This window comes from Lithobates pipiens, unplaced genomic scaffold (assembly GCF_037356315.1).
Source record: "Lithobates pipiens isolate NorthernLeopardFrog02 unplaced genomic scaffold, aLitPip1_a1.2 Scaffold_1, whole genome shotgun sequence".
NCBI lineage: Eukaryota > Metazoa > Chordata > Amphibia > Anura > Ranidae > Lithobates > Lithobates pipiens.
The window spans coordinates 33960455-33972784 of record NW_027507685.1 but is presented as its reverse complement, the minus strand read 5'-3'; positions in this window follow the sequence as shown (position 1 = coordinate 33972784).

Here is a 12330-nt window from a genome sequence, read left to right as displayed (position 1 = left end):
GGGTGACCACTTCCCTGCAGTTCTGGGTGAATGGTTTTTGAGGTTATATACACTTTTATGAAATACTAAGAGGGAGGTGGGGAAAGCCTATAGCCGCGTACACACGGGCGGACTGTCTGGCCAACTTAGTCCGTCGAAACACATTTCAGCGGACAGTCCGCTCGTGTGTGGGCTTCAGCTGACTTTTTCAGCGTGCAGTCTGGCGGACTAAGTATTTCGGAATTTCCGTAATATTGTCCGTCATACTTTGGTTTCAGCGGACAATCCGCTCGTGAGTAGGCTAGTTCGACGGACTAAGTATGGCGCATGCTCAGAAAGGATTTACACGGCGAAAGGTTGCATTGCTGTGTATTGGACTTCCTATTTCTAGTCCCGTCGTACGTGCTGTACACGTCATCGCGCAAGCTTTCGACAGACTGTTTGTGCATCCGTGTGTGGTCAAGTCCGTTCATTCGAAAGTAGGACGGACTGTCCGTCGGATTGTCTGACGGACTAAGTTGGCCATACAGTCCGCCCGTGTGTACGCGGCTTTAGACTTATCAGCAGAGCTTAAACCAAGAAGTCATTATTATTATTATTATTATAATACACGATTTATATAGCACCAACAGTTTATGCAGCGCTTTACGATGTAGAGGGGGAGAGCACAATTACAGTACAGTTCAATACAGAAGGGACAAGAGGGCCCTGCTCGTAGAGCTTACATTCTAAAGGGAGGGGGTGGTGGTACAAAAGGTATAAGCCCTTGTACACACGGTTGGACATTCCGACAACCAAATCCGTCGGATTTTGTCCGATGGATTTTGTCCGACGGATTTTGTCCGAAACTGTTGCATACACACAGTCAGCCAAAGTTGTCAGAAAATTTGATCGTACTTAAAGTGATGACGTTATTTCGTTAGGACGGGACTACGTTCAGGCTAGTAGTCAATAGCTTTGGTCTAGGAATTTGATCTGAGCATGCGTGGCACTTTGTCAGATCAGAATTCTCTACACATTATCGGACAAAGTCCGATCGGATCATGTTGTCGGAAAATTTTATAGCCCAGCTGGAAAACGTGGTCCAACGGAAACAGTCCGATGGAGCCCACACACTGTCGGATTATCCGACAACACGGTCCTATCGGACACTGTCCATCGGAATGTCCAACCGTGTGTACAAGGGCTTAGATGTGGGGAATGATTTGATGGGGGTGACTCGGGGACAGTTGTTAGGTGGTTGTGGGATAGGCTTCCCTGAATAAGTGAGTTTTCAGGGATTTAAATCATAGAGAATCCTAGGTCATACACTGTGCTTGATGGGAAACCGCAAGAGAAAACCACAAGAAACACAAATTTGCAAATATGCATGCATGCCCTATTTTAATTTGAAATGCTAGTGTTTGCATTAAAAAAGGACTGACATTATCCAAAATGAACACTCAATGAAACCACATTTATAATGTGGTGCATGCTCTTTTCAAATGTGTGGTTGATTATGCTCTTGTGACAGAAAGTGAATCTCAAAATATATTTTTATAAATATGCCCTTTAGTTTTTTGCTGGCATTAAAGTAATAGTAGCAGCTTTTGGAATGGGAAAAGAATTTCATGTAATTCTATTTTTCATCACAAAAATATAAATATTAATATAATCTACAGCTGCAAATATAAATATTAATATCATGTTAGAACAGCAATTACTGCTATCTGGCATGTGGATTCTGTGTTTTCTGGTGATTTTCTAAATTGCTGCAAGAAAATTGTTTGCTATTAAAATACCAATGAAGACTTTAGATCTAGAAAATGTACTGTGCATAAATTACGTTTAACTCTTGTACTTAAAAAATACAAAAACAATGATGATGATTATATTCAAGTTTTTCCACCCTTTGATCATAATTCAGCTCTACAGTAAAATATATCAATTCATATCATGTAAGTTTAATAGCACGAACACTAGCCTCTACTACTTCTTCTTTACGTTTTCTTTCAGTGTTGTAATAGGCGATAGTTTGACTGAAATTACTCAGTCATACAACCCTGTACCCAAGTGATATTTATATCATCAATCAAAAATGCGAGGACAGTATGAACGCCCCAAAAATGACCCTTTTTGGAAAGTAGAAACCTCATAAGCTTAAATGAAGCTTATTATTTGCCACATATTTTCTTGGAAATTAAGAAACGTGTTGGTAATAAGTTGTGTAAAACATAGAGCTTGGTAATGATGCACTGGATATAGTGCATACAGGCCTTACGCAGAAGTAGAAGTAGGTTAATATATAGGGCACATACCATGGAAGGATTCATATGAAGGGGTTAAAGTGGTTGTAAACCCTCCCCCACAACTTTGTCCCATGTAAATCAGCATAAAAAACCCTAATGAACACTGCTTGTAGATATCCCCTTTCTTGCTTAGTATTGTTGTAATCCTTTTTGTTCTTTAGAATGAAGTCACTGAGCATACCCAGATCTCCCCTGATTTATGGCACACTCTCTATGTGCTTATCTATCTGTTATGAGGATTTCCTACAGCACAAAACTGAACTCCCAGGAGACTTCAGAATCATTCAGAGCTTCCTCCTACACACCATGTGGCATTACATGCAGTGTAAACTTGGCCATTACTGCAGTCTTATCAGCTGAAGCTGATAAGACTGACAAAGGGAAACATTAGACATTGACACAAGTAAATACTATGAAATAAAACAAGTCAGCTATGAACAGGGAAGCAGGGTTGCCATAGAAACGTTGGATTGAGAAGGAGGCTTGGTTAACAGTACAGGAAGTGCTCAATGTAAGGGCAGAAATACACTCCACTGTGGACTCAGAAAACAATACTTAAGATGGCGCTGCCTAATCCCTGGAAACAAGTTTTTTAAAGTTTCTTTAAACAGTAAGTAATATGCGATTTGGACTGAATTACAGGCTATAGTCTGATAATTACTTATTATAATGGACTAAATGAAGAGACGCATTAGAGTGGGAGAGTTTACTTCCTCTTTAATGTTCAGATGTTCAGAATAAGAGAGGTGAAAGATTAATTTACAAGTCATGTACCAATACAGGCTGAAGATCGTGTGTATAGGAGAAATAATGATATAATATTTAAAAATTACCCTTAATCTGCTACTGCTGATGATGATCTGTACTGCGATCTGGAGTTAATGAACAATCGTTAATTTGTCAGTTCCCTTTTTCTCCCCTCGCTCTGTTGTGAGAGGATGTGGAGGGCTTTCCAATATAAAAACTTTGTTTCTTATATTTGTTATTGCTGTAATAGCTATCACATGACACAGAGTTGCTTAGATTGGCTCTGTACACTGTCTATGAACCAAGTAATCTGAATACAGCTAAATTCACAGAAATTATTGGGAGCTGCATCTGCACTTTGACTATTTTTAGGTGTATGGTGGTACACACATGATTAAGCCATCAATTAAAAATCAATATAGATTATTTGTTTAAAATACAGAAAATAAATGTGAGGATATTATTCTACCAACCAAGAATTATATTACATTTTTTTTTTTTACATTTAAATGTATACATGCCAGAATCTGTAATAAGGATATTTAAGTCTCAGCCTGATGCTTATCTAAAATCTAACCACATTTAGACAAATGCATGCTCATCCAGCTGAGCTGTCTCTTTTGACATTTAATAGAATCAGGTTTTGACGTAGCTTGTTAAAATTCAAAAATGTTTAAAGTATCTCAAACCTAAAATTAAAATGTAATATATTGCAGCTCACTATTCTTTTAAAATGGTGGCTGCATTAATTTTCAATTTCAATTAAGTACAGAAAATAGTAGCCAGAACTTAGTAGCCAGATGTTCTTTTTACTTCATGTTAGCTTAAAAGAAAGCACAACTCCATTGTATAAACTAACAGTCTCACCAACCCACTATGTAATTGAGATGAACAGAGGGATGTGTGAAGTGATAGATAGACTCTATAGATACAGTAGAGAAATGCCCCATACACATGGTCGGAAATTCCGACTGAAAAAGTCAGATCTGATTATGTTGTCGGAAAATCCGATCGTGTGTGGGCTCTATCAGACTTTTTCCATCAGAATTTCCGACGGAAAAAGTTTGAGAGCTGGATCTAAAATTTTCCGCCAACAAAATCCGATCTGACTTTTTCCGATCGTGTGTAGAGAATTCCAAGTTCCACGCATGCTCAGAAAAAATTTGGAGACGAAAGCTATTGGCTACTGGCCTCTACGTAGTCCCATCGTACTTTTTGTACATCACCTCGTTCCAAACGATCGGATTTTCCGACAACTTTATGCAACCTTGGGTATGCAACACAAGCTTTGGCCAAAATCTGACAAAAAAAATCAGACAGATTTTGTGGTCAGAATGTCCGACCGTGTGTATGGGGCATAAGTGCAGTCAAGAAGGGATAGGAAGTATGTTGTTCACATGATTACCAAATGGAAATAAAAAAATAAAAAAAACCCTGAATAAACTAATGCAACTAGTACATCTAATGACTGGTAAACTGAAAAAAAACATAAAACACATATTTTGGTTTTGGGTTCAAATACATTTTCAGTCTAAATCACAGATAAATTTGCAAATGCGATTATCACTTGATGAAAAAAAAAAAATTAAAACCTGTAATGCACATTATACTGTGTTCATGGCAGTTTCACCAGTGCTAAAGCTTATGACCTCTCATCCTTCTAAACCCTACTGTAAAGCTATGGGATAGTTTTGCTGCCATCATTATCGTCACATATTCTTGTACTAGCCAAAGCAGCATTTGTAGTTGCAGGTAGAATTGAAGTATCTTTTTGCTTTACAAATACATTTATCAGTCAGATCAGAGTGTTTTCCAGAGGGTAGGTGAAGTATCATGCAGTACATTTGATACGTTGTCTGCCTAGTTCATTAGCCCCAGTTCATACCGCAAAAAAGTTGCATGACAAGTCGTGTCCCATTAACAGCAATGGAACCTGTCTAATCAGTTTGTCTCAAGTCGCTTTGACTTAAAAAAAGATTCATGCATTACTGTGAGGCAACTTCAACACGACTTGCATTGACTTCTGTTAAATGAAGTTGCACGGGGATGTCAGCTTCAAAGTCACGTGACTTTGAAGTCACGCTGGTGTGAACCGGCACTTCATAATGTAAAATTCCTGCTTGTATTTTTGTCTTTGATCTAAATGGGTAGAATTTCCCTCACTTCCTTTTCCAAATGACACACAGTCAGCAATAAAAACCTAGCAGAGGCTGTAAACCCCATCTTTGCGAAGTAAAAATGCTTTTATTGCTTTATTTTGCTTCATTGAAGATATTCTTCCCCACTCTATCCAAAACAAGAAAAAAAGTACATGTACAATATCTCACAAAAGTGAGTACACCCCTCACATTTTTGTAAATATATTATTATATCTTTTCATGTGACAACACTGAAATTACACTTTGCTACAATGTAAAGTAGTGAGTGTACAGCTTATATAACAGTGTAAATTCGCTGCTCCCTCAAAATAACTCAACACACAGCCATTAATGTCTAAACTGCTGGCAACAAAGTGGTACACCACTAAGTGAAAATGTCCAAATTGGGCCCAAAGTGTCAATATTTTGTGTGGCCACCATTATTTTCATAGCATTAGCTTACCCTCTTGGGCATGGAGCTCACAGTGCTTCACAAGTTGCCACTGCTTCCTCCTCCTCTGCTCCATGACACCATCACGGAACTGGTGGATGTTAGAGGCCTTGCACTCCTCCAACTTCCGTTAAAGAATCCCCCACGGATGCTCAATAGGGTTTAGGTCTGTAGACATGCTTGGTCAGTCCATCACCTTTACCCACAGCTTCTTTAGCAAGGCAGTGGTTGTCTGCCGCAGCACATGTTGGCATTCATGGTTCCGTAAATGAACTGTAGCACCCCAGTGAGGGCAGGACTTATGCAGCCCCAGACCATGACATGCCCAACGCCATGCTTGACTATAGGCAAGACACATTTGTCTTTGTACTCCTCACCTGGTTGCCGCCATACATGCTTGACATCATCTGAACCAAATAAGTTTATCTTGTTCTCATCAGACCACAGGGCATGGTTCCAGTAATCCATCCTTAGTCTGCTTGTCTTCAGCAAACTGTTTGTGGGCTTTTTTGTGCATGATCTTTAGAAGAGGCTTCCTTCTGGGACAACTGCCATGCAGACCAATTTGATGCAGTGTGTGTCGTATGGTCTGAGCACTGACAGGCTGACTCCCACCTCCCTTCAACCTCTGCAGCAATGCTGGCAGCACTCATATGTCTATTTCCCAAAGGCAACCTCTGGATATGACGCTGAGCATGTGCATTCAACTACTTTGGTCGACCATGGCGAGGCCTGTTCTGAGTGAAACCTCTTCTGTTAAACCACTTTAATGTCTTGGCCACTGTGCTGCAGCTTAGTTTTAGGGTCTTTTTGACAATCTTCTTATAGTCAAGGACATCTTTATGTAGAGCAATAATCCTTTTTTTCAGATCCTCTTTGCCATGAGGTGCCATGTTGAACTTCCAGTGACCAGTATGAGAGAGTGAGAGCGATAACACCAAATTTAACACACCTGCTCCCCATTCGCACATGACACAAGTGAGGGTAAATGGCTAATTGGGCCAAATTTGGACATTTTCACTTAGGAGTGTACTCACTTATGTTCCCAGTGGTTTAGCCATTAATGGCTGTGTGTTGAGTTATTTTGAGGGGACAGCAAATTGACACTGTTATACAAGCTGTACACTCTCTACTTTACATTGTAGCAAAGTGTCATTTCTTCGGTGTTGTCACATGAAAAGATATAATAAAATATTTACAAAAATGTGAAGGGTGCACTTACTTTTGTAAGATAATGTATATCCAATAATGACAATCAAATTATTTTTTTAAATTACAAAATGAGAATGGGTGTTTTTAAGCTTTATTTTACTTAAAATTGTCAATACTCAAAGTGAGTTTCTGGATATAATATATTTTAGGTAGTACAAAATAGAAGATATTAGAGCAGAAAACCAGTTATGTAAATGCACATAAGAAGCACCTAAATAATTCTGAATGTTACTGCCAAATAAAATTAGATTATCAGTTGTATGCATTAATGTAAAGGACAGGTTTTTCTTCCAGCTTTGAAACATATTTGCCTATGTACATAAAAAGCAGGATCATCACACAGTAAGGATTATTAAATGCAAAATGGACAATTTGTATATGTGTTACCATGCTCATTGTTCAATATATATCAGTATACAGTACATATACATTTATATGTATATATAGGAAAGTTCAAAGGGTGAGGTGCACAATAGACATGTGTGATTAGTTTCGTACGAATCTCAAATTTGTACGAATTTCCCTAAATTCGTACGTTCGGGAGTATCCGAAATACGAATTGCCATGCATCCGAATATTGTAAGAAATACTAACTTTTGTTTTCGAATCCCCAGGAGGAAGTCAGCACAGCACAGGGATGGTGAGAGCCCCTCATTTAACGAAAATTCGTATTTCGGATAGGAAATTCTTCAACGGAATTTCGTATTTTGTATAAGAACCAAACTTCCATCAGCATCGACTGTCTTATTGAGGTATATTTTTGCCTTTAAATTCATCGTAAAGAACGTTCCTACAAGTTAACGAACCTAACGACAATTCCTATTTCGTACGAATTGAAATTGAATTTCGGACATGAAATGCGAAGTACGAATTAATTTTAATACGAACCGTAACGGAACAGAACTAAACAAATTTATTGACGGCGCCCATGTCTAGTGCACAACGGTTGCAGCAAAATGTGCAAGCAACCTGGCCTACCCAAGAGCCAAAATATAGAAAAAAGAGATGGGATTACTGCACATAAAAATATTTATTGAAGATATAAAAATTACATCAAAGATGCATGGTAAACATAGTGATGTTTTGGGCTAGCTTAGATAACGCCCTTCTTTAAAACCACATACCTACAAATGGCCACATACATAGACAAATATATAGCTCATTATCATCACAGGATTGAATAATTAAATCATTAAACAAGCTGGAATCAATTAGTAATGGAGTATACAAAATTCCTTAACATTATATATTAGTTCAATAAACTGAAACGACTTTAAGCAACGGGTGTATTGAATCCCCCACATCACAAAGATATAAATGCTCGGACAAAACGCCTTCAGAACAAGAAAAAATTGTAAAAAATAACAAAGAATAAGATTGTGAAAATAAAATAATGAAATAAAATAAATAAATAAAAAAAAAGCAAAAAAAGATATTATATTGATATTCATTAGTTATTAGAAATATCTATATAAATATAATCCTTCATGTTCATATCTGTAGAAAGGCTAATATAAGAAGAAAAAAGAAAGAACTAGTCCAAAAAAGTATTCCAGAGTAAAGCTATGCCAGAAAACACTGTTACAGAAAAAAACTATTATAGAAAAAAATATTACAAAAATGAATTGCAAAAACAAATACAAGTCAAAATCTGAATTGAACCCCTTTGGTTGTAAAGTACCTAAACTGTGTATCCAACTGACCTCTTTTTTCCTCAATTCTAGTTTTCTGTTCCCTCCTTGTCCCCCCTAACATGAAGGGTAGGTGTGCTATATTGATCTGATTTGACTAATCTATTATAAATAGTTCTCCCTCGGCGGTATGAGGGTAATGGGGGTTGGTAAAATTCAGAGACAGTAGGATAGTTCCTATTGAGAATAGATAGGTGAATAATGTATATATAGAGGGAGAGCTAATAAAACTGGTACACACAGAATCTGGCGCAGCATAGTAACCAATCAGCTTTTAACTTCAGCTTCTTCAATTAAGCTTTGACAATAAAACCTAGAAGGTGATTGGTTATTATCCACAGCTGCACTAGAATCACTGTGTACCAGGTCTCCCATAGTGATTTGACATGGAATGAATGTTAAAATAGATTTAATTTTGGTTTGCTTTTGTCACTGATCTCAAAAGGATCTCTCACCTGGATACAGGAGCATGATTACCAGAGAATTTTTCTGGACACCAGCAGGATAACTGGCTTTAGAAAAGGAGGTACCTGATCTGCACCAGAACCACTGATGATTGATGGGTGTTATACAAGATCATAGTTGGATACAGGTAAGGCAGTGGCAGAACTACCAGGGTTGCAAAGGTCACACTTACTACTGGGCCCTGACGTTCTGCCACCATGAGGGGGCCCCAAGATGGCAGGAATGGGGGGTGCTTCAGAAATGTGAAAGGCTCCCGTGAAAGGCTCCTGCTACCAAAGCAGGATAACAAAAGGGCCCCAAGATTAGTGGGAACGATTCTAGGCTCAGAGGTAGTTGACTCAGGACCCGAAAAAAGGTGTCCAGGACTCATGGGAAGGGCTCTGGGACCAATAGAAAGGGGGGGGGACTTTATGGTTCCTTGCACTGGGGCCCTTACAGTTCTAGTCACACCTCTAAATAAGGGTCAGCTTTTAGGAAGACCAAGAACAAATGTGAGCTACCAGGATGGAAACAGAGGAAAAACTGAAATGTGCACCCCCCAGAACAGAGATAAATACTAAGCAAAGTGCTATGTACATTAGATGCAGGGCCCCATCACTGACCAGTCCTTCTAGTTAAAAAAAAATAGAATAAATAAAAAAATACATATATAGAATACTCTACTCACAGATGATCAAAAGTCTTTACTTCTTTTAAAACAAAAGTTTTTTGCTTGGCATTGCATGCTATTATGCTATGATCTACCAGGACACCCAGATCCTTCTCCACCATTGTCTCCCCAGTTGCATTCCTCCTAGTATATATGATACATGCATGTTTTTAGCAAGTGCAAAACGTTACACGTAGCAACATTGAACCTCATTTGCCACATAGTTGCCCAATCAAAACAGTGCAATAAAAGCCTGCAGATATGCTGTAAGGACATTATTCTGCACAGCCTACTTAAGTAATCTCATTTCTTTAGGTCAATATGTATTCTGCTACATGCTTTTGGTAAAAAAATCCCAATACGTGTAAATCCATTGGTTTACACGAACGTGAGAGCATCTACAAACTATGGGCTATATTTAAATACTTTTTTTTTATACTTGTAATGGCAGTGATAAGTGATAAGCAATGTATATGGGACTACGATATTGTGGTGGACAATCAGACACTAATACAGTGATCAGGGCTAAAAATATGCACAGTCACTGTACTAATGACACTGGCTGGGAAGGGGTTGAACATCTAGTGCGATCAAAGGGTTAACTGTGTGCCTAGCCAGTGTTTTTGTGTACACAGTGTGCTGCATTCAGCAGGGGAAGAGACCAATTCTAAAACAGGACCCCCCCCCCCCCCCCCCCCCCGTCAGAACGTGAGAACTGAGATACAGTATGCTTTGTTTACATAATGTTATCTCAGTTCTCTGTGTTTTTCTAACAATCCCCAGGACTCGCAGATCATCTTCTGCTGTGAATAACCACAGCAGAAGTAGCTGGCTGGTGGCGCACATGTGTCCCTGCTAGTAGAAATGCAGAATCACATATATATATGCCCACAGCTGCCACCCTGTAGCAGTAAAAGTGCTATAGAGAAGTCAGCAAGTTGTTAAATCAGTGAACTTGTGTTCACACTTAATGTTAGTTTGAAGTCACGCGAGTTCAGCTGAACTCTCACAATTTCAAACCAAAATTTCAGTCCGATTTTGGGGGCAATTTGACAGACATCTGTGTGGGTTCTTGCACAGATGTCTATTGAAATCACCCCCGAAGTCACCAAAAGTAGTGTAGAAACTACTTTTGTGAATCAGTGTGGTGCCGCAAAGTCAGCAATAGGCTCAGATTTGGCATGCGATTTGGCATGTCGAATCGCATGCCAAGTCGGCCCAATGTGAACGTGGGCTACAGGTCTTTGTTCACATGGGTGTGCTACAGTATACACCCATGTGAGGGCAGAGTTTGCCCACACAGGGATGCATGGGTGTTCTGTGCAGGCTGTCCCATTCATGTCAGTCAAATGAGACAAAATGGCTACACAGACACAGCTGTTGCTCCCCATTTGACATTTGTGCAGGTGCAAGTGCACAGCCCCAAAAGCCTACTGTCTGCATGCAGACATTGAAGTAGATTTAGTAAAGGAAAATATACTGTGCATTATAAGTGCAATTGCTCTAGATCTGAGAGGAGGGTCTGAAATGAGGGGAGGCTCTACTGATTTTTATCACCCAATCATGTACAAGTAAAGATGCTATTTTTTGTTTTCCTTGCATGTGGTTCAGTACTCTTTGGAAGATTATGTTTTACCGCAATTGCTAGACTCTGGAGCAAGTGCATATGCAGTATATTTGTTGTTAGTAAATCAACACCATTGCATCCCAATGGACACGCATGGGGCTGCCTGCACAGGGCATATAGCCCTGTATACTCTGCTTACTAAGGAAAACTTGTAAAAGTTTTTAAACTTGCCGACATTTTCAGATAGTACCAGCTCCTGGAGGAGAAATTTCCTCATTTTAACTGCTTTAACTGTAAAGAACCATTTCCTAAATCTAACATTAAATCTCCTTTCTTCCAACCACAAATTGTCATATCATATCCTCTTCAGGAACCTTTGATTAATCAGTTTATCACAGTTACTGGTGTCACCTTTGACATATTTGTGCAATGTATTCATATGTCCCCTTAAGCACCACTTCTCCAGAGTGAATATGTGTAATCAGTCCTCATAGATGTGATTCTTTACCCCCTTATTAATTTTGTTACTCTTTGCTGAACGCTTTCTAATTCAACATCTTTCCTGAGGAGGAGGGACCAATCATGAACTGCAAATTTAAGATGAGACCATATTAGTGTTTTGTGATGTTCATTTATTAACCACTTCAGCCCCAGAAGAATTTACTCTCTTCTTGACCAGAGCATTTTTTTGCGATTCGGCACTGCGTCACTTTGACTGACAATTGAGAGGTCGTGCGACGTACCCAAACAAAATTGACGTACTTTTTTTCCCACAAATAGAGCTTTGGAAGTATTTGATCGCCTCTGTGGTTTTTATTTTTTGCACTATAAACAAAAAAGAGCGACAATTTAAAAAAAAAAACGCATTATTTTTTACTTTTTCTATAATAAATATCCCCCAAAAATATTTAAACAAACAATATTTTCCTCAGTTTAGGCCGATATGTATTCTTCTACATATTTTTGGTAAAACAAAAATCACAATAAGCATAGTTATATATAGGGGATAGTTTAATGGCATTTTTATTATTATTATTTTTTTTACTAGTAATGGCTGAAATTTTTATCATGACTGTGACATTATGGCGGACACATCGGACAATTTTGACACATTTTTGAAACCATTGGCATTAATACAGCGAT